This window comes from Pelobates fuscus, chromosome 9 (assembly GCF_036172605.1).
Source record: "Pelobates fuscus isolate aPelFus1 chromosome 9, aPelFus1.pri, whole genome shotgun sequence".
NCBI classification, from domain to species: domain Eukaryota; kingdom Metazoa; phylum Chordata; class Amphibia; order Anura; family Pelobatidae; genus Pelobates; species Pelobates fuscus.
Genome location: NC_086325.1, coordinates 161,024,739 through 161,046,697, shown reverse-complemented (window position 1 = coordinate 161,046,697; position 21,959 = coordinate 161,024,739). Strand labels below are relative to the sequence as shown.

Below are 21,959 nucleotides of genomic sequence, written 5' to 3'. Positions count from 1 at the left end.
ATCATACAGGTGACATTACTTAACAAGGATTTTCAAAATTCTCGCTCTATGGAATCATAGATGAGCTATGGCTAGAAATGTATCCTCATCTCTACAATTTTCACTGTACTTTATCTGCATTAAGGATCTTTCACTGAAGACAGATCTTCATTACGGTGGATTTAACAGATCCTCCAAAAAGTTTGAGGACAATAATTCTTCCACGTTTCATTCAACACATCACATCCAGAGGTGAGTAAAAAAAAAAAAAAATATGTAAGAGCTTACATTCTACAGAGCTACTCCTCATTATAATTAGTGGGTAAAATATAATTACCCCGGTTTATATCTGTAGCAAGCAGCCATCTCCCCTCGGATGATTAGGATTAACCTCCAGAGCGCTTTAAGCTTCCAGCCGCCGCTTAATTATTTATACGTGGACGTATCAGGCTGCGGCATCCATTAGGCAGCTGTGAAGATTGTAAACGTCTTGCCTCTAATCAGAAACAAAATTCTATGGTTTATTTCTGTACTTACAATGTTTGCTGCCACGCAGTAGATTTATTTATCTTATTAAAAGAGGTGTAAATGCTGATTCAGGCCAAAGGCTATAGTGAAGCCGAATTGCATTGTACTAAACCCTTTTCCCACGGTGCTAGTCATATTTAATGGACGGAATGCAATAGGTAGTTTACAGATTCCTCGCAAGTTCTAGAGTAGCAATATTTGAGGAGAGCGTAGTGGATTATAAAAAAATTAATTATATTTCATATATTTAGGCCAAAATAGAGGACATGAAAAAATTGAGCACCCCCGTTACTCTGCTACTTTAGTCTCTAATGTTGCAACTGGTTTCTAATCCATTACAATTTGCAGTTCGGTGAATGAAGCCCTGGGGAGTTAGAGAATACTGGCTGATATTTTAAACTCCCCTGTCCATTCCCAGTTTAGTAAATAACTAAGTGAGAGAGACGTGTAACGGGACATGCAAGAAGTGAGACGCTCTGTTTAAAATTTGATTTTCCACTGCTTCGGGGAATATATATCGGGCTGCAACGTTTTCTGAATGATCTGCGCGCCAGAGGCTTTGCGAGAGAACCAACGCGGAGTTAACACAACCTTGTCCACTGAAAGGTCAGCCTTTCCATAAATTCACAGAATCACGAACGTGCAGTCACCAGCATATGCAATCATGTTTATATTTATTTTAATTAACTACGGTTTCAGTTAATAGTGACGCTAGACGTGGTACAGGTGAAGCATGTCCACAAAGAAGGGGAGAAAAAATAAATAAAAATCAACGTCTCCTTTTAGGTATAAAAAAAAAAATAAAAAATTGTTTAGAGTAATTTCCTGGGAACTGTGGATATAAGATTTTATTTTAACTACTTCATGTGTCAAAATACTACCTTTAAATCCCATCTCCTGGCTTTTATGAACTCTGAATTAGGGTAATAGCACGGTTACCTAGCAGCGGTGTAAATATTATACACGAATCGTGGCATGAAATTACCGGTGTGTGCTCAATGCTCGTCACAGGTCAGATAGGGCCTCTAATCTTTATACCGTTCTACAAACTGCAATACTACAAAGATAAGGATGGCCCGCTATGCACCTTGGGAAATGTAGTCTACAACAGCAGCTATGCCAAAGGTTGGCAAAGAAAAAGAAACAAAACTAGCACGAACGATCCTCGTCATTTAGAAAAGTGAAGCAGAGAATCCACAGTCTGTAATAGCAGTATATTTTATACCTATCCTGGACCCTCCTGTCTGCTTTCAGAAGATTTTACCAAGAGGACTCACTTCGAATCCCTTGGTGGGAAATATACTATTTAAGCGATAAGGATGGAGCACCTCTTCTTTTATTAAATTTACGATTTATTTTAAATCAGAGTGCTTTATATTTTGTTTTATGTATTTTATAGATTACTCATCGTATTTTGCTGCTGCAGTGCACTTACGCGAAGACTCCTAAACGCTCCAATTAGGACCAAGACTAAAATGCCCAGTTTCCACTGAGCGGTACGGTCTGGTACGCTTTTTTGAGTGTTTCCATTATGAAAGTGGCCCATACAACTGAACCATTCCCTTGGCCCCCTTCAGATGTAGGTCCATAGGAAATGGTATGTTACGGTTAGGACGGAGCTACTGGTGTCATGCTATACAATCCATTGATTGGCGGACAGGAAAACGTCAAGGCTCACAACAAATGACACGCTAGGCATTTGGTCTAAACCCTGCATGCCCCCTGGCGGTCCGACTTGCAGTGGAAATGCTCACCTGAATAGGCTGAACCATTCTAAACCTTCTGAACCGTACCGACCTAAACCATACCGCTCAGTGTAAACGAGACATAAGTTTAACTACAGGCGGGGATTGTACCGCCCAAGCTCACAATTGGAGCAGATCATAAGCTTCTATAAACCAACTATTTTTTTTAACCTACCTCACAGCTTACAGTAACATACTTCGCTGTATTCTATTTCCTGTCCTCTTATGTTGCATTCCCACTCATCTTGGCTCGGATTTGAGAACATCCATAAGGCACTGCTTCCCTCCCACCATCTTGTACTGTATCCATCCACAGTCAGAAAAGAAGAGATTCTGGTTTGGGTTGTTTAAGCTGCCTCCCGACATCTTTACAAGCGCTATAAATCCTACTTGTTAAATTATATGCCAAAGATCTGCCTGGCATTGTTGGTCTGGAGCAACCCTGCTAACGTGGCAAGGAAAATGCCATCTTCCATTGTGTGTGTGACGTTAATTAAATCCCTTAATCATTGGCTAGTTACTAGTAGAAACCGAACACTCACTCATTAAAATCTCATTAACATTTTGACCAATGCTGCTGCATCTTTCAACAGTAGAATGGCATGTTAAATGATCTGGGTCAATCTGAAGAAAGTTTCAATCACAAACAAAGAGCTCATACGAAGCCATTTCATGGAATAATAAAAATACATTACTTATTATTCATTGACATTATACATCACGCCGGTGTGTTCTAGGAGGTTCTGCAGGAGCTGAGCACTTGGCAGTATGGCTCAGCTCCCAACGTCCTTTCGCCCTAGCCAAGTAGGCTAATGATTATCCCAGCTGTGGGTATTTATAGACCGGTACGCTGACTGACATAAATCAGCATGCGGTACGAGCGGCGACTTCACATTCCATTCTACGACATGCGTCACCCTGCCAGGACATGCCAGCCCCGTAAGGTGCCGAATGATATGGAGATGATATATATACACACACGACTCCAAATTGCATTTTACCATCACTACCAATATCACTGCAATGTCACAGCCAACCTGCGAAGATATCCTGGATTGCAGGGGAGAGATAGGCCATTTTAGCTTTAGGGGGAGGCTTGCAAGGTTATTCACAAAAGTGAAAATTGTTGCTAATTCCAAGTGAACCAAAAGGTAAGATTTACGTTGAATTCTCAACGATTTCCACTGTAGTATATAACCTGTTAGTGTCTCAGCCCTGTCCTGGTAGTTGTAGTTATAAAACGGCGCTATAATGCCGCCGATCTATTTTCAACGCCATGGTTGAACCATACAGAAGCGTCTTGGTGCACTCATTCAGCAGAGATTCCATTTACTTTCACCGATTGTCACAGTTTGTAATTAAAGGGACACTCCAGTGCCAGAAAAAAAAAAAAACATTTTCATGGCGCTGCAGGTCTCCCTCCCACCCACCATCCCAGGTTGCTGAAAGGGTTTAAACCCCTTCAGTGACTTACCGGAGTCCAGCGCCGATGTCCTTTGGCCGCCCACGCTCCTCCCCCGTCGGCGGGGAAGACCAATTGCATGCGCGGCCACCGGTGGGGTGAGACCTAATGCGCATGCGCAGCAATGCCACGCACGCGCATTAGACCTCCCTATAGGAAAGCATTGAAAAATGCTTTCAATGCTTCCCTATGTTTATTTTAGCGACGCTGGAGGTCCTCACATAGCGTGAGGACGTCCAGCTACGCTATAGCACAGAAAACCTGTGCTATAGACCACGAAGTGCCCTCTACCAGACAGCCACTAGAGGATGAGTTAACCCTGCAATGTAATTATTGCAGTTTATGAAAACTGCAATATTTACAGTTGCAGGGTTAAGGGTAGTGGGAGTTGGCACCCAGACCACTCCAATGGGCAGAAGTGGTCTGGGTGCCTGGAGTGTCCCTTTAAGGAAAGCATCAGAAGCAATGTGTATACACAGTATTACATGTTAAGCCACTCAGTGCATTTTGATGCCTAGAATTCACACATTAACCCCTTAAGGACCAAACTTCTGGAATAAAAGGGAATCATGACGTGTCACACACGTCGTGTGTCCTTAAGGGGTTAAAGGAGATACCAGCACCTTTCTGTGTCTCTTTAATTGAAGCTTTACTCGGGGCCCTAATCAATAGCATTAACCCCTTAAGGACCAAACTTCTGGAATAAAAGGGAATCATGACATGTCACACATGTCATGTGTCCTTAAGGGGTTAAGGAGGAGTGTAGGATTTGTGTACAGACTTCGTTGTTGCCAGGGACAAAATGACACAGAGCAAACCTAAAATCACACCCGTGCCAACGTTAAAAGGTGTACAAAACAAACATAGAACAAACACACCACGTTTAAATCTGCAAAACATTGCTTAGCCAGACTGACAGTATCTTCTTTCTCCTTCCTGTCTCCCCTTCTGGGGTTTCAAAAACACAAAGCATAGCTCTTAAAATATCAAATTTGTCATAGCAACCCTGTAGTGGCATGGCATTCGTAATAGTGCATCATTGCAGCGGTGGATAGAGCGGAAGGCCTGTGCTGTAACTAAAGTATCGATAGAACACTCAAAATTCTGCACATCCTCGCCCACTGTGAAGCTCTCACTGGTCTTATGTGGTGGGTGGGCTGAGAATGATGGGAGTTTACCCTGTGTCCATGTTAGGTTAGTAAGCTGTGGACTAATAGTTAGACTAACTCGCATCGTTTCATATACCCCGTAACAAACATGCACAGTCACAAAATGTGGCAATGGGTTTATAACTTCCCTCCAAAGAACCCACTAAAACCATCACACGACAATTTAATCTATACTTTTTCAGAGATTTTTTTGTTTGTTTTCTTAAAGGGACACTTTACAAAAAGCCATTTAATATTAAATTAGTGGTTTTGGGGCAGAGGTGCTGTACCATTTCTCTGAGTAACAGCAAAGTTTACATTTTGCCTAAAACCACATCTGAAAGCCACCTCTCTCAGGCCTTTATTTATATTTTTTATTTTTTTCCAATTCTTTATTTTTGTTGTGCATGTTATACATAGCAATGTCATATGCCACAACAGCGTGTCTAAGAATGTACTTAGGTTGAACAGTGGCAAGAGGAATTGCACATTTTTGTATAATTATAATAAACATCAGCTTGGCTAAACAGTGAAGTCATTAAAGTAAAAATGAAAAGGTAGCTTATCATGACAGTTATAACTGAATATATCCTCGCTAAAATTGCTGTGAGTGTGATTACGCTGCGTTAAGAGCTGCTTAACATGTTTATCTTAGCCTATGGACTGTCACTAATAGATCAGGTTAAATGCCCAGCAATACATTCTGAAAACTGCTTAAGCAATAACTGCTCGGTTACATGGTGGGCATTTCACGGTTGGCACTATTTAAGTAGTGAGTGTTTGATTAAATGCTGGGCTTACAGGAGTTATTGTAAAGACCTCTGGGGATGAGCCAGCCGCTTGGTGGACACCTAGAGACCTCAATCAAGGGTCATTTAGATCATGCTAAGGTAATTGGGCAACAGGCCTAAATCAAAGCATAACAATTTTAAAGCATTAAAATTGGCTTATTAAGTGATGTGTGAGGCTTGGCTGCCCGGTTATGTGCTGCATGGTCGTGTGCTTGGCGTCTGGCGAACAGTTAGTTTATCTCCCGATTTCTAGGCTGGGCGCCGCCAGGTGATGCAGCCAAGTCCATCAGAGCTGTAGCTGAACCGGATCGTAGATCTGGGAGTCTAGTGAGTGCATGCCGATATGTAAATATATGCAGTGTTGTTAGAAGTGGTTAGAGTAAAGGGGGTTAAAGCTAGAGAATAGTTAATGTCACGTACATTGCAACTCGGATATAAATCATAGGGGCTAACTGGCTATGGAGGACACTGGACAAGACTTCTAGTACTTATCTCTCCCAACATTCTATTTAATCTCAAAAAGGCACAATATGAGGCACAGTCGTGCCCTAGTGGTGATGTGCCTCAAGGCAGGTGCTTAATGGCAAATCCGGCCCTGTGTAAGAGAACCATTGGATTGAATAAAAGTCATCAGAATTAATGACTATCAATGGCCAAGCAGCGGTCACAGAATTGAAAAAAAAAATTAAATGCAAGTTTAACAGTTCTTAAAGAGTTACTCCAGACACCATAACCACTTCAGTGACTTGAAATAGCCATAGTGCTTGAAGTCTACATGAGCAGCATTTATTTCACTTCTTTCATTTAAAACATGAATTCACAACTACTCTCAGTTTTGCTTATAAGTAGCACTGTATTTTACAGTATTCAGATTAAACGCATTTTGGGGTGTCGGGATTCCTAAGCAGTCCTCACATTATTTTGTACATATTGACTGATCTTCGGTTTGCTGTGCCCATCTGAGTATATTTACACTAGCTTTCTACCGTTATTCTCTGCTAATCTAGTAAGAAAGCCCAGCATTATTAGACAGAACCTGCAGATTAAAATAACCAAAGTAAAAATAAATAAAAGCGAAGAAAAAAAAAAAAAAAAAAGAAAGATACTAAGGTTCAAGGACAGGTAACAAAAGGTTTTCTTTTTTTTCTGCATCTCAATGTCTTATTGCTCAAATCTTTCAACATACAAATTGGCAATGGCGTCTTAATAACGCAGCCAGGGAAAAAAGTTCTCATGGTAAGTAACAATGTATCAAAGGCAACGGAGGAAAGTTTAAAAGTGTTTTTTTGAACATTAACCTTAAAGGAACAATAACCACTACACCCCATGGTTACGGTGCCAGCAGTGCTCTATCACCCTCATTTAAGAACAGTTTGACAACTTATGTGGGTTCTCCTTGGTGCCCACGGCCACAGCCCTGTTCCAGGATGCATCTGAAAGGAGAGCTGAGCACTTTCACTGCCCGAGAGCGTCAGGCGAACTGGCTGTAGTGGTTATGGTAGGGCTTGACTAATTTGTTTGGAAACTAGGAGCCAGCTAAAAAATGTTAGGAGCAATTAGTTTTTCTTGGTTTTTTTTAAACTAATAGTTTCATTTTTAAAAAGAAAAATGCAATTCTTAAAAAGGACACTATAGTAACCAGAACCATTACAGCTTAGTTTAGAGGTTCTGGTGTGTATAGTCTGTCCCTGAAGGCTTTTAAATATAAATACTGCCCTTTCAGATAAAAGAGTGTTTACATTGGTGCCTAGTAACACCTCTAGTGACAGTCACTCAGACGGCCACTGGAGGTGCTTCCTGGGGCAGTGCTGCACCTACGTTCAGTATCTCCACGCTCAACATGGAGGCGCTGAATGCTCCCCATAGAGATGATTGATTGAATGCATCTCAATGAGGAGATGCTGATTGGCCAGGTAGTGTTTTGCTGCACATGCACAATATTCTCCCAATGCTTTCCTATGAGAATGCATTGGCTTAGCTGAAATGATCAAGATAACGATACCATGGAGGCGGGAGCAGCCGCAGCAAAATTGGCACAGCGTAAAAAACTAAACAAAACAAAAAACACAACTTTCTTATGCGATCGAAGAGGTGCAGGTACCTAAACACACACACTTTCACGTACACTCACAAATTGACATTTTTATATTTACCCCCCTAGTTTCCCTACATTTGGGAGAGCTGGGGTGGATACTTTCCCTGGGGTTCGGTGAGACTGCTCTCTAATCTTCCTGCAGTTCCCCTCTGTAGTGACGCTAGGACCGGAGTGAGGTCATATTCCGTCTCCCAGCATTACTAAACAGCGTGCGAGGGAGCAGAGCGGAACTGCAAGAAGATTACTGCTCCCTCGCATGCCCTATCCAATGCTACCCCGGACGTCCGGCTCTGCTAAAGGGCTAACAAATTCCAAGCGACAGGTCAAAATTTCTAGTTGCCATAGCGACCCGTCACCTGGGATTTGTCGAAACCCTTGGTTTGTGGTGCTTAGAGCATGCCTTTAAAAGGGGACAGTGTAAACACCAGAACCACTACAGCTTAACAGTCTTTCTGGTCCAGAACCACTGTCAGTATTAATCTCAGCCAGGGAAGGTGCAGTGGCTGCAGGCCAGGAAAAAATAAATAAATAACTTCTTGGGGTGCTGAATCTAAGTAGCCAATACAATACTCTAGTCTAGTGTTTGGCGTCCATGTTTGTATTCCTAATAGAGTGTTCCTTTTAATAAGAAACATTTATTTTTAACAACTAGTGACACTTCAGGTAATGCGGATTTACTTCTGGTTAAGCAGCGTGTAAGATACAGCCATTTTCTTGTTAAAGTAACATTACTTTTATAAAAGTAATTTAGAAAAAAAAATTAAATAAACTACATTTTTCTTTTTAACTTGTGGAATTATTGTAGCAAACTCACCCCTTTAACAGAGTTTGCCATGAGCTTTTGGAGGGGGGCTGCTTGCCCACCTCCTGCCCTGTGATTATGGTCCCTGGGAGATTTGGCCCTTCAAGTGCAACATTTGGGCATACTGTATTTTATTATACTGCCACTGGCCCTTTAAGCAGCATATGGAATTCTATTGGACTGTGTATGTCCCTTTCAGACTATGGCCCTCTCATCAGCCCAGGCTAAACTTAAACTCCATGGTGATTTGACTGTGTTTGTGGCATCTGAGCGCTGTTCGGACATATTGAGCGCTCAGATCCAAGCCATCTGGGGATGGGTTGAATGTGGGGGTTCTGTTCAGTATGATAGGAGTTATATATTTTTGTGTCTTTTTGTTTCTTTTGCTAACCTGTGCTCAATGGAGTCTGCCTTCATCCCTGGATCTAATTGGATTACCTCTCCATTGTCTCCAGGATAGAGGACTCTTGTGAAACTGGTTTGGGCCGGAAAGCCATGCTGTTACTTTTGCTAACTTTTGAACCCCTGGTCTGATTCGTGCCATTTTTTTAATATATTGTTCCCCTGAATGGATTGATTGTGAATATGAATATGAATTATGTGAATGTGATGTATAGTTTTAAAGTTATAGTATATTTGTAAAAACTGTATTTCTCTGCCTGTGATAATTAAATTTCCCATTGTGTAAGATAATTGTATCACAGGCAGAGGGAAGGACTTTACTGTGGGTTGTAACTGTTATTTTATTGGTTATTTTATACCTCCCTGTGGGCGGTCCTGTATGTGCAAGACCGTAATAAAAACCAGGCTGGGTGTGCCAGCACAGTCAGTTCTTCTTCACCCTCAATTTGAAGTGTCGTCTCTTATTGGGGGAATCTGCTATAAGGGATTGCTATGCTCTGCATATTCCCTTGCTGTAATCACTACTAAGCTCTTGTAAGAGCTTGTTCCTGCTTCACTATCTTGGAGGAGAGGTTTACCCCTGGAGCCTTGTGTAACAGACCGTTTCACTTTCAAGAGGATAAACCCCAGTTTAGGCGATATCCCCCTTTCCAGATGCACAGGCAGCTACTGCAAACACCACTCTCCCGACTGGAACCACACGAACACTGGAACAGCTGAACAAGAAAAGCAGACATCAGCTTACACCCCTGGCAGTCAGCATACAATCCAATTCCCCCAAAGAACGAGACGACACATCGCTTTGAGGGTTAAGCAGGAACTCTGGACTGGCACATCCAGCCTGGCTTTTATTACAAGTGTTGAGAATACAGGACCGCCCACAGGGAGGGACAAAACAACCAATAGCATAATGGTTACAACCCCCAGGTTCCCTCCCCTCAGATAACCAGTTAACATAATTATTACAGCCAGGGAAAATACAGTTTGTATACATGTGCTATAACTTTACATCCATACATCCAATCTTCAATTACATATTTGGAATCAGCACACTTTAAACATAAACACTTCCGAAAATCAGCCAAATCCCTCCAGTGGATCAAAAGTTAGCTGGAGGTCCCTTTATGACCGCAAGCACAATTTCCTGCCCAAGACAGTTCCATAGATTTGGGCTGTGCGGTCGGTCAATTTCATGCCGAAAAACGACTACCGTATTTATTCGAGTATAACGCGCAATTTTTTTTACCGATTTTTAATTTAAAATTAGGGGTGCGCGTTATACTCGAATAAATATACCTCCCAGGACCGCCGGGCTCATTACAAGCCCGGCGGTCCTGGGGTGGCGGGCAGCAAGCGTTTACTCACCTCCGTGCAGCTCCTCCAGCTTCCCTGTGTAAATCTCGCGAGACCCGCGGCCAGCTCTGACGCTCTGACGTCGTCAGAGCTGGCCGCGGGTCTCGCGAGATTTACACAGGGAAGCTGGAGGAGCTGCACGGAGGTGAGTAAACGCTTGCTGCCCGCCCCCCCAGGACCGCCGGGCTTCTAATGAGCCCGGCGGTCGGTATTATCGAGCACCCACTCGAATATTTATTCGAGTATAACAAGCACCCTAATTTTAGATTTAAAAAAATCGGTATAAAATTTTATACCGATTTTTAATCGAAAATTAGGGGTGCGCGTTATACACGTGTGCGCGTTATACTCGAATAAATACGGTAAGTCCCATTTCGGACGGGACTTAGTCTCTGGAGCTGAAAAACGAAGTGTAGGAGAAGGTAAGGGTCAGCGGTATTCGGTAAAATGTGTAGCCGATTTCAGTTCCATGAATTTGGCTACACATACCGCTGACCTCGTTCGAATGAACAAAGATGGCCGCCGCCACGTGTTCGTTTGTCGAATGGCGGCCACTTCGACTACTTCGGCACTTCGGCTGCATCCGAAGTGCCCATTTAAAGCTGCAGCACTGTTCCAAATTATTTAAAGGGACAGTCTTATAAAATCCAATCTGCTAAAAGAGTCTTTAACAGGTAATACCTTCCAGGGGCCATAGTCTTAAAGGATATTGTTACCCAAAGTCTCAATATGGCCCCAGACAGTTCTTAAAGGGCCAGCAGCAGCCCAATATAAAATAAAACATGCCCAAATGTAGTTTTTAAAGTGCAATATGTCCAGGGGCCATAGTCAGCGGGCAGGAGGCGGGCAAACAGGCCTCTCCAATGCTCAGTGGCGAGGTTGGTTTCGCCACACCTTGTCGTAGGTCCAGGGTGGGCAGGAGACGGCGACCCCAACCAAGCTGAGGCAGTTCATGGGGTCAGCGGTGCTTATGGTGTCTGGTGGAGTGCTTGTAGCCCTCGGGAAGCACTAGGAGCATCCATCAACAGAGGTACTCAGTCGGGGGGGCCCGTCGATCCGTTACAATTATCAAATCCCTTTCTTTCCCTCTACTTTAAATACATTTATATATCCACACCCACACACTTATTAATATTATTAATTATAAGGTAACGTATCAGCGGCTTATTTCCCTGACCACACTATATATACATACACACACACACACATATACACACGTTTCTGCTTATCTAGGTCTTATAAGGAAATACTTCACAAATTTTACAGAGAAGGGACTAAACCTATTCTCAGTTTATCAAATCAAATTAAACTCATGGGCAACATTACAAATACATTTTTGGCGTCATAGCAGCAGCTCTTTGTAAACGTTTTAATTTAACCTCTAGTAAATGCATACAGGTTACTTAATCCGATTGGACCACTACCGTTAAGAATGAAGCTGACATTGTAAACTGTTTATGGTACAAATTACCTATTCCATAAGATCACATTTGATCTTGAAGACAGCATTTAAAGTCATGTTTCAGTGTTTGCAGATGACACAAAACTTTGTAAAATAATACAATGTGAGCAAGATATTACTTTGCTGCAGAGGGATTTAGATAGACTGGAGGACTGGGCACTCAAATGGCAGATGAAATTTAATGTTGAAAAATGCAAAGTTATGCACTTCGGCGTAAAGAATACACAAGCAACGTATACCCTTAATGGAAGCGAATTAGGGTAACAACACACGAAAAGGACTTGGGAATTGTTATAGACAACAAACTATGCAACAATGTGCAATGTCAATCAGCAGTGGCCAAGGCCAGTAGGGTATTGTCATGCATGAAAAAGGGCATTCATTCTCGGGACGAGAATATCATTTTGCCTCTTTATAAATCACTAGTAAGACCACACATTGAATATGCTGTGCAATTTTGGGCACCTGTTCTAAAGAAGGATATTATGGCACTAGAAAAAGTGCAGAGGCGGGCTACAATATTAATAAAAGGAATGGAACATATCAGCTATGAAGAAAGGTTAACAAATTTAAACCTATTTAGTTTAGAAAAACGTCGCCTGAGAGGGGATATGATAACATTATACAAATATATTCGAGGCCAATACAAACCATTGTGTGGAAATCTATTCACAAACCGGACTTTACATAGGACACAAGGTCATGCGTTTAGACTAGAAGAAAGAAGATTTCGTCTAAGGCAAATGAAAGGTTTTTTTTACTGTAAGAACAATAAGGATGTGGAATTCTCTGCCTGAAGAAGTGGTTTTATCAGAGTCCATACAGATGTTCAAACAGCTACTAGATGCATACTTGCAAAAACAGAATATTCAAGGATATAATCTTTCAATGTAGGGTAATAACTGCTTGATCCAGGATAAATCTGACTGCCATTCTGGGGTCAAGAAGGAATTTTTTTGCTAGCTTGTTGCAAAATTGGAAGTGCTTCAAACTGGGTTTTTTGTTTTTTTTATGCCTTCTTTTGGATCAACAGCAAAAAACAAATGTGAGGAAGGCTGAACTTGATGGACACAAGTCTCTTTTCAGCTATGTAACCATGTAACTATGTAACATTTAACCCTAAGTGAATCAAACTTACTACTATTTTACCTTAGAACCATTCTTCCTGAAGACATTCAGAATCTAGATTAGCTTTAGAGTGTAAAACATATTCGGGGGAGGTGAAATAAACAGAACATACTACTAGCCCAGCAATTACTAGTAGAAGATTCCTGTAACTCATAGAACGCTTTACTTATTCCAATAAAGGAACATGGTGTTATATGTGCATTGCGCATGCACAACCTGCATAATGGCATAATCAGCAATGTTCTCATGGCCATAGAAGCCTATTTTCAATAAATCCACTTTGGGTTACATTAAAGGGTTCCAGGGTGCAGACAGGAACAATTTTAAAATGAACAACTAGTGTCGCTCTGAAAACATTATTTATGCATGTTTACGGTTAGTCAAACCCTGGTTACATACCTACAGCAGTTGTCTAACATTCTGATCATGAGACCAGGAAGGAATACCCATAAAAAAAAAAAAAAAAAAGGTCAAGAAATGATTTACACAACAATGGCTTTACACACCGAAAGCAAAGAAAAAAAAAAAACGAAAAAAAAAAAAAACTACAGACATTTGGATAGTTTATTATGCAAATAACAAAACCATGGCCCTTTAAACCTTTGGGTATCAGAATAATAAGCTCCTGTTTGCTGCAAAATATTGGTCAGCTTTCAATTTTCTTGGAAGATAAACAAATATATACATACATAGATACATAGATACATAGATATTACTGTAGGTGAAAGTTTAGGATCCAGTGATCATCAGTCAGTGTGGTTTAATATAAGAACAGTGACTGAGTCACACCACACAAAAACAAAAGTTTTAGACTTTAGAAAAACAGACTTTTCTAAAATTAGAATATGTGTAAAGGAGTCATTATCAGACTGGAGCAATTTATATGGAGTCCAAAAGAAATGGGATTATTTAAAAGTTGCACTACTGAAGGCAACAGAAAATTGCATTAGGCTTGTCAGTAAAAGCAAAAAATTCAAGAAACCACTGTGGTACTCCGCAGATGTGGCCAAAATAGTAAAAAACAAAAAGTTAGCATTTAGTAATTATAAAAAAACCCAGAGTGAGGAAGACAGAATGACCTATAAGATTAGGCAGAAAGAGGCTAAGCAAGTTATAAGAGCTTCCAAATCCCACACAGAAGAGAAAATAGCACAGTCAGTAAAAAAGGGGGACAAAACTTTTTTTAGATACATAAATGAGAAAAGAAAAGTAAAACAAGGATTAGTTAGATTAAAAACAAAAGAAGGAAGGTATGTAGATGAGGATAAAGGTCTAGCTGACTGCCTCAATGAATATTTTTGTTCGGTATTTACAAATGAAAATGAAGGAAAGGGACCTCAGTTAAGAAAAAGGATAAATGAGTCATTTATTACACGTGAGTTTACAGAGGAAGAGGTTCTATTTCAACTGTCAAAAGTAAAGACAAATAAGTCAATGGGACCTGATGGAATACACCCAAAGCTATTAAAAGAGCTTAGTGGTGTACTAGCAAAACCATTAACAGATTTATTTAACCAATCATTGATAACAGGAGTAGTCCCAGAAGATTGGAAGTTAGCAAATGTTGTGCCCATTCACAAGAAAGGTAATAGGGAGGAGTCGGGCAACTATAGGCCAGTAAGCCTTACTTCAGTAGTGGGGAAAGTGATGGAAACCATGTTAAAGGATAGGATTGTTGAACATCTAAAAACACATGGATTTCAAGACCAGAGACAACATGGGTTTACTTCAGGGAGATCATGCCAAACTAATCTTATTGATTTTTTTGATTGGGTAACTAAAATTATAGATCAGGGTGGTGCAGTAGACATTGCTTACCTAGATTTCAGTAAGGCTTTTGACACTGTTGCACATAGAAGGCTTATCAATAAACTACAATCTTTGAGTTTGGATTCCAATATTGTTGAATGGGTAAGGCAGTGGCTGAGTGACAGGCAACAGAGGGTTGTAGTCAATGGAGTATATTCGAAGCTTGGGCTTGTCACCAGTGGGGTACCTCAGGGATCTGTACTTGGACCCATTCTCTTTAATATTTTTATTAGTGATATTGCAGAAGGTCTTGATGGTAAGGTGTGTCTTTTTGCGGATGATACTAAGATATGTAACAGGGTTGATGTTCCAGGAGGGATAAGCCAAATGGAAAATGATTTAGGTAAACTAGAAAAATGGTCAGAGTTGTGGCAACTGACATTTAATGTGGATAAGTGCAAGATAATGCATCTTGGACGTAAAAACCCAAGGGTAGAGTACAAAATATTTGATAGAGTCCTAACCTCAACATCTGAGGAAAGGGATTTAGGGGTGATTATTTCTGATGACTTAAAGGTAGGCAGACAATGTAATAGAGCAGCAGGAAATGCTAGCAGAATGCTTGGTTGTATAGGGAGAGGTATTAGCAGTAGAAAGAGGGAAGTGCTCATGCCATTGTACAGAACACTGGTGAGACCTCACTTGGAGTACTGTACACAGTACTGGAGACCCTATCTTCAGAAGGATATTGATACCTTAGAGAGAGTTCAAAGAAGGGCTACTAAACTGGTTCATGGATTGCAGGATAAAACTTACCAGGAAAGGTTAAAGGATCTTAACATGTATAGCTTGGAGGAAAGACGAGACAGGGGGGATATGATAGAAACATTTAAATACATAAAGGGAATCAACACAGTAAAGGAGGAGACTATATTTAAAAGAAGAAAAACTACCACAACAAGAGGACATAGTCTTAAATTAGAGGGACAAAGGTTTAAAAATAATATCAGGAAGTATTACTTTACTGAGAGGGTTGTGGATGCATGGAATAGCCTTCCAGCTGAAGTGGTAGAGGTTAACACAGTAAAGGAGTTTAAGCATGCGTGGGATAGGCATAAGGCTATCCTAACTATAAGATAAGGCCAGGGACTAATGAAAGTATTTAGAAAACTGGGCAGACTAGATGGGCCGAATGGTTCTTATCTGCCGTCACATTCTATGTTTCTATGTTTCTATGTTTCTACATACACACAAACACACAGATACACAAGATATAACAGGAAATGCAAATCTAAACACACAAAGATACACAAGATATAACTGGAAATGCAAATCTAAACATACAAACACACAAATACACAAAGATACACAAGATATAACAGGAAATGCAAATCTATACATACATACACACAAACACACACAGATACACAAGATATAACTGGAAATGCAAATCTAAACATGCAATAGACTACATATCAAAACCAAAACACGTGCATAACCAGAGACATGCTCAAACCAAGAAGATCCATTTTAAATAGTCCCAATATTGAGGGGTTTGCCAATGACAACAGGACAGATAGGGCAAAACAGGATTCAACTACAACAACCATGGCAACTGTAAGCTACGGTTTGATTTTCCCAATGTCATACAAACATCATATACCAATTGATATTGCTAAAATTAAATAGTTATAAAGCTGAAACAAGGAAGAGACGCATCCCCCATTGGATTAAAGTATTGAACCCCACCCCCTGAACCCCCATGGGATGAGTCAGACAAATCAAATACTTCACTATGAACATAAAATCTATCAATTCCACTTAGAGATCTGGGCAAGGTCTCCAATGCATAGTTTATCAGCAAAAAAAAAAATCAATAAAAACGCATTTGAGGAATCCAGGGCTGAAACAAAGATTTTCCATCTGAGCTTGTGGATGCACCTTCCGCCAATCTGTTGGAAGCAAGCAGACAAGGAGATACCCCAGTTTGTGAGCCATTAAAGCCGAGTAGTGATTTTTTTTGGGGGGGGGAGGGGAAAGCTCTTTGGTTTCCCAGCTGTAGTATCAGAGTGAGACTCAACGCTCAGCTATGTTAACATATTATCTCATCCTCCTAAGGTCAATAAACATAGTACCACTGAGTTGAATGAAACAACATGAGGTCCTCAGAACATACTTGATATTTAGCTAAGCTGTAAAACACTCAATAATTATTACTGCTACATATTTACACCTCTCTCTACCTCTTTTATTTGTCTGTGTTTATTGTACGTTCTCCACTAATTGTACAGAGCTGCGGAATCTGTTGGCGCTTTATAAATACCATTAATAAATAAATAAATAAATAAATATAAGATCACCCAACATATCCCCAAACCTAGAGCATCATTCATTTTACCTAAAACATGGCGGCCAGCAGAGGTCCTATTCTCCGTGCTGCCCAATCCTCGGAATAACGTCTGCAAAAACACTTGAATGTCGCCACTGCCCGTATAAGAATATAGAACAGCCACGAAGTGTAGCATTTATATAAAATAACTCCCACAAGCGTGTGGCAAAGAACTGTGGGACAGCATACACAGGCTCCTAGCACCATAGCTAGCGCAATGAACTGTAGTGGTTTAGTAGTTTGAGTGCTCCCTTGTAGGGATTGATTTAGCATCCCAGTCGTAGCATCCCAGTTGCTTATTTTACACAGGGGGTTCAGCTTGACATTCACTTTTAATGAGAGACAGGGAGATATATTTTATTTTATTTTTTTAAACAAACTATGAATGAATGGAACGTATAGCATAATAATTAGAAACAATGAATGAAACTAAAATCAAATAAATAAACCAAACAAAAATATATAAAGTGTTACATTTGGGAAATGCCAGACATGTGCCGTCATTATTAACAATCTGACCAAGATGGCCATTTTGTCTATCTGTTCGTAGTGAAACCGGTTTCTTAAAGTCATATCCAAGTTAACCTACGTTCACATTATACGCATCCATGTGATAGATTATAAACAATGATTTGCTTTCACTATCATTTTCACTATCATTTTTACACTTAAAGGAACACTATAGTCACCTAAATTACTTTAGCTAAATAAAGCAGTTTTAGTGTATAGATCATTCCCCTGCAATTTCACTGCTCAATTCACTGTCATTTAGGAGTTAAATCACTTAATTTCTGTTTATGCAGCCCTAGCCACACCTCCCCTGGCTATGATTGACAGAGCCTGCATGAAAAAAAAACTGGTTTCACTTTCAAACAGATGTAATTTACCTTAAATAATTGTATCTCAATCTCTAAATTGAACTTTAATCACATACAGGAGGCTCTTGCAGGGTCTAGCAAGCTATTAACATAGCAGGGGATAAGAAAATCTTAATTAAACAGAACTTGCAATAAAGAAAGCCTAAAATGGGCTCTCTTTACAGGAAGTGTTTATGGAAGGCTGTGCAAGTCACATGCAGGGAGGTGCGACTAGGGTTCATAAACAAAGGGATTTAACTCCTAAATGGCAGAGGATTGAGCAGTGAGGCTGCAGGGACATGTTCTATACACCAAAACTGCTTCATTAAGCTAAAGTTGTTCAGGTGACTATAGTGTCCCTTTAATTGTGAAACTAAAAAAAAAGTGACAATACTCAACAGATTGCCTTACCATGCAGAACCCTTCGTCAACTGGATTAAATAATGGCGAGGGTAATAGTATGACGTAGGGCAATTGGATTTGTTCAGGGAGATATATTATTGTTATTTGAATAGACCAACTTATTTGGAGTTCATAAGATACATGGATGTATTGCCATTTAGGGAATAAAACCCTCTGTGGTAGCTTCACAAAATCATTAAGAGTGCATCCCAGAACAGAATTTAACATAACAGGTGCTTCTCTAGGGATTCTACGAGAGACTCACCATAAGGACTACCCACTATGGCAGTGGCAAAAAAACAAAACAAGTATGGTAGAATCACAGATTCCATCAAGAGACTTGTAGTTCTCTACACCTGGGCTTTCCCTCAATGTTACACAGTGCTACAATGTACACATGACAAGCATGCATATGTACCAATATACTCAAGGCACTGCTGAGTCTAATCTACAACCAACAGTTGAAACGAATAATTCCGAGCAGTTTTAATACAATCTACGGCAACATATCCTCAATGAGATTCATAATTTAGCACAGGGGCCTAAATGAAATGTATAGATTTAGCATAAGCTGTCTGTATCGAATAGATGAAAGACAAAGAGGATAGTAACTTTGTTTTTTTTAAAACAACAAAACTCTGCTATTTCTTTCATCATTGCCTCGGTTTTAGGAGGCAGTCTACTGTAATGGTTATGGTGCCAGGAGAATTGTGGCACCATTCCAAGTTAAGTATTCAAACAATATTCAAAATTACTTTCACACCTATTTGGCCAAAAATGTTGGCAATGAATTTTGGCCAAACACAGAAGAACGGATTACACAGATGCAGAAGTAGACCTTCCAGAAGAAGAGGCCACACCACTGGCAACTGGTGGATCCAGGTAAGAGTCAAACATATTGAAAATGGTATGACTGCTAACGACGGCAAAGAGTCCCGGCACGGCAGGGGAAGATACCTCGCAGTAAGGGGATTAATGCAACAGGAAGATATATCCCTAAGGTAAAACTGTATGATTATACAATTACCAAAAAATGAGACACATTAAAACGAAAACAAACATATAGTACCCATTAAATAAATGGGCTGCCCATGATTTAAAGTTGTCATGCAGTGGATATTTAAGTTGCCCTTGATTGGTGGGGAATTTGGGGTAGTTGGGTTGCCTGTGGTTAGAAAGGTGCCCTGCAGTAATTATTAGAGTAACATACAGTGGTTATATTAAGAGATGCCCATTGTCTGAGGGGGTGCCCTGCAGTGGAAATTGGGGTGCAATTAAGAATAAAAGGTGCAGAGAGTACAAGGGTGCCTATGGTTTTAGGGGTGCCATGAAGTATTTCTAATAAGAGATACAGATGGTCTAAGAGGTACCCAGTAACTGGAATTGGGGTGCCATTAGGTACGTTGGCATGCAGTGGGCATTGGGGTATAAATCAGATGTGCCCATGGTTTGAGGGGCCATGCAGTGAGTATCCTTTGGGATTTCCATTGTTTGAGGGGGTGGGAGGTTCTGCAAGTGGTAGAATAAGATCCTGCAGGGGCTATGGTACAATTACTGGGGGCCCTGTATGGGGTGCGGAATAATTGAATGGTATAATTACTGGGGGCCCTGTATGGGGTATAGTTAGGGGGTGCCCATGGTTTGAGGGGGGTAAGGGGTTATAATTTGGGGTGAGGAATAATTGAATGGTATAATTACTGGGGGCCCTGTATGGGGTATAATTAGGGGGTGCCCATGGTTTGAGTGGGGTACAGGGGGTATAATTGAATGGTATAATTACTGGGGGCCCTGTATGGGGTATAGTTAGGGGGTGCCCATGGTTTGAGGGGGGTAAGGGGTTATAATTTGGGGTGAGGAATAATTGAATGGTATAATTACTGGGGGCCCTGTATGGGGTATAATTAGGGGGTGCCCATGGTTTGAGTGGGGTACAGGGGGTATAATTGAATGGTATAATTACTGGGGGCCCTGTATGGGGTATAGTTAGGGGGTGCCCATGGTTTGAGGGGGGTAAGGTAATACCAGACACCAGGGGTTATAATTTGGGGTGAGGAATAATTGAATGGTATAATTACTGGGGGCCCTGTATGGGGTATAATTAGGGGGTGCCCATGGTTTGAGTGGGGTACAGGGGGTATAATTGAATGGTATAATTACTGGGGGCCCTGTATGGGGTATAGTTAGGGGGTGCCCATGGTTTGAGGGGGGTAAGGGGTTATAATTTGGGGTGAGGAATAATTGAATGGTATAATTACTGGGGGCCCTGTATGGGGTATAATTAGGGGGTGCCCATGGTTTGAGGGGGGTACAGGGGGTATAATTACTGGGGGCCCTGTATGCGGTATAATTAGGGGGTGCCCATGGTTTGAGGGGGGTAAGGGGTTATAATTTGGGGTGAGGAATAATTGAATGGTATAATTACTGGGGGCCCTGTATGGGGTATAATTAGGGGGTGCCCATGGTTTGAGGGGGGTACAGGGGGTATAATTGAATGGTATAATTACTGGGGGCCCTGTATGCGGTATAATTAGGGGGTGCCCATGGTTTGAGGGGGGTAAGGGGTTATAATTTGGGGTGAGGAATAATTGAATGGTATAATTACTGGGGGCCCTGTATGGGGTATAATTAGGGGGTGCCCATGGTTTGAGGGGGGAACAGGGGGTATAATTGAATGGTATAATTACTGGGGGCCCTGTATGCGGTATAATTAGGGGGAGCCCATGGTTTGAGGGGGGTAACGGGTTATAATTTGGGGTGAGGAATAATTGAATGGTATAATTACTGGGGGCCCTGTATGGGGTGCCATGGATTGAGGGGGCTACAGGGGGTATATTTTGGGGTGAGGAATAATTGAATGGTATAATTACTGGGGGCCCTGTATGGGGTGCCATGGATTGAGGGGGCTACAGGGGGTATAATTTGGGGTGAGGAATAATTGAATGGTATAATTACTGGGGGCCCTGTATGGGGTGCCATGGATTGAGGGGGCTACAGGGGGTATAATTTGGGGTGAGGAATAATTGAATTGTATAATTACTGGGGGTCCTGTACGGGGTGCCATGGATTGAGGGGGGTACAGGGGATATAATTTGGGGTGAGGTATAATTACTGGGGGGGGCTTTACCCCCTCAGACTGAAAGACTGGGGGTGATAAGGAGACGGGGCGGGGTCTCACCTGTGCCCGGACAGACCCTGGCTGTGGCCCTGGCTCCTGGGGGCCCCTCCGTTCATTTAATTCCCAGCAGGAACATGGCAGCTCCGACACATTGAGCCCGACTTCAGGAAGCGTCAGGTGCACGGGGACTGACAAGCCGCTCCACCAATCAGAGACCGGGATCGCAGAGCACAACAAAGCCGCAGCCAATCACAGGGCGGCAGGGGAGGGATTATGTAAATATGTCTGGAGATGTGCGCAGGTGCTCCCCCTGATACTCCCCAATAACACCAGACAGCCCCCCCCACAATAATACCAGACACCTAATACCAGACAGCCCCCCCCCAATAATACCAGACCCCCCCCCCCCCCAATAACACCAGACACCTAATACCAGACAGCCCCCCCCAATAATACCAGGCATCCCCCCCAACAATACCAGACACCTAATACCAGACATCCCCCCAACAATAATACCAGACCCCCCCCAACAATAATACCAGACACCCCCAA

The 21,959-nt window shown here is 41.5% G+C and overlaps 1 protein-coding gene across 4 annotated transcripts in view; it reads right to left on the bottom strand.

The window, feature by feature from the left end:
• The window catches only part of RALGPS1 (Ral GEF with PH domain and SH3 binding motif 1), a 328,055-nt gene extending 306,476 nt beyond the window's left edge, over window positions 1-21,579 (bottom strand). For all 4 annotated transcript variants that reach the window (XM_063432901.1, XM_063432903.1, XM_063432904.1 and 1 more), the window contains exon 1: window positions 21,468-21,579. The gene's annotated coding sequence lies outside the window, so the exon portion shown is untranslated. The remainder of the gene's footprint in view (window positions 1-21,467) is intronic.
• Window positions 21,580-21,959: the final 380 nt, after the last annotated feature.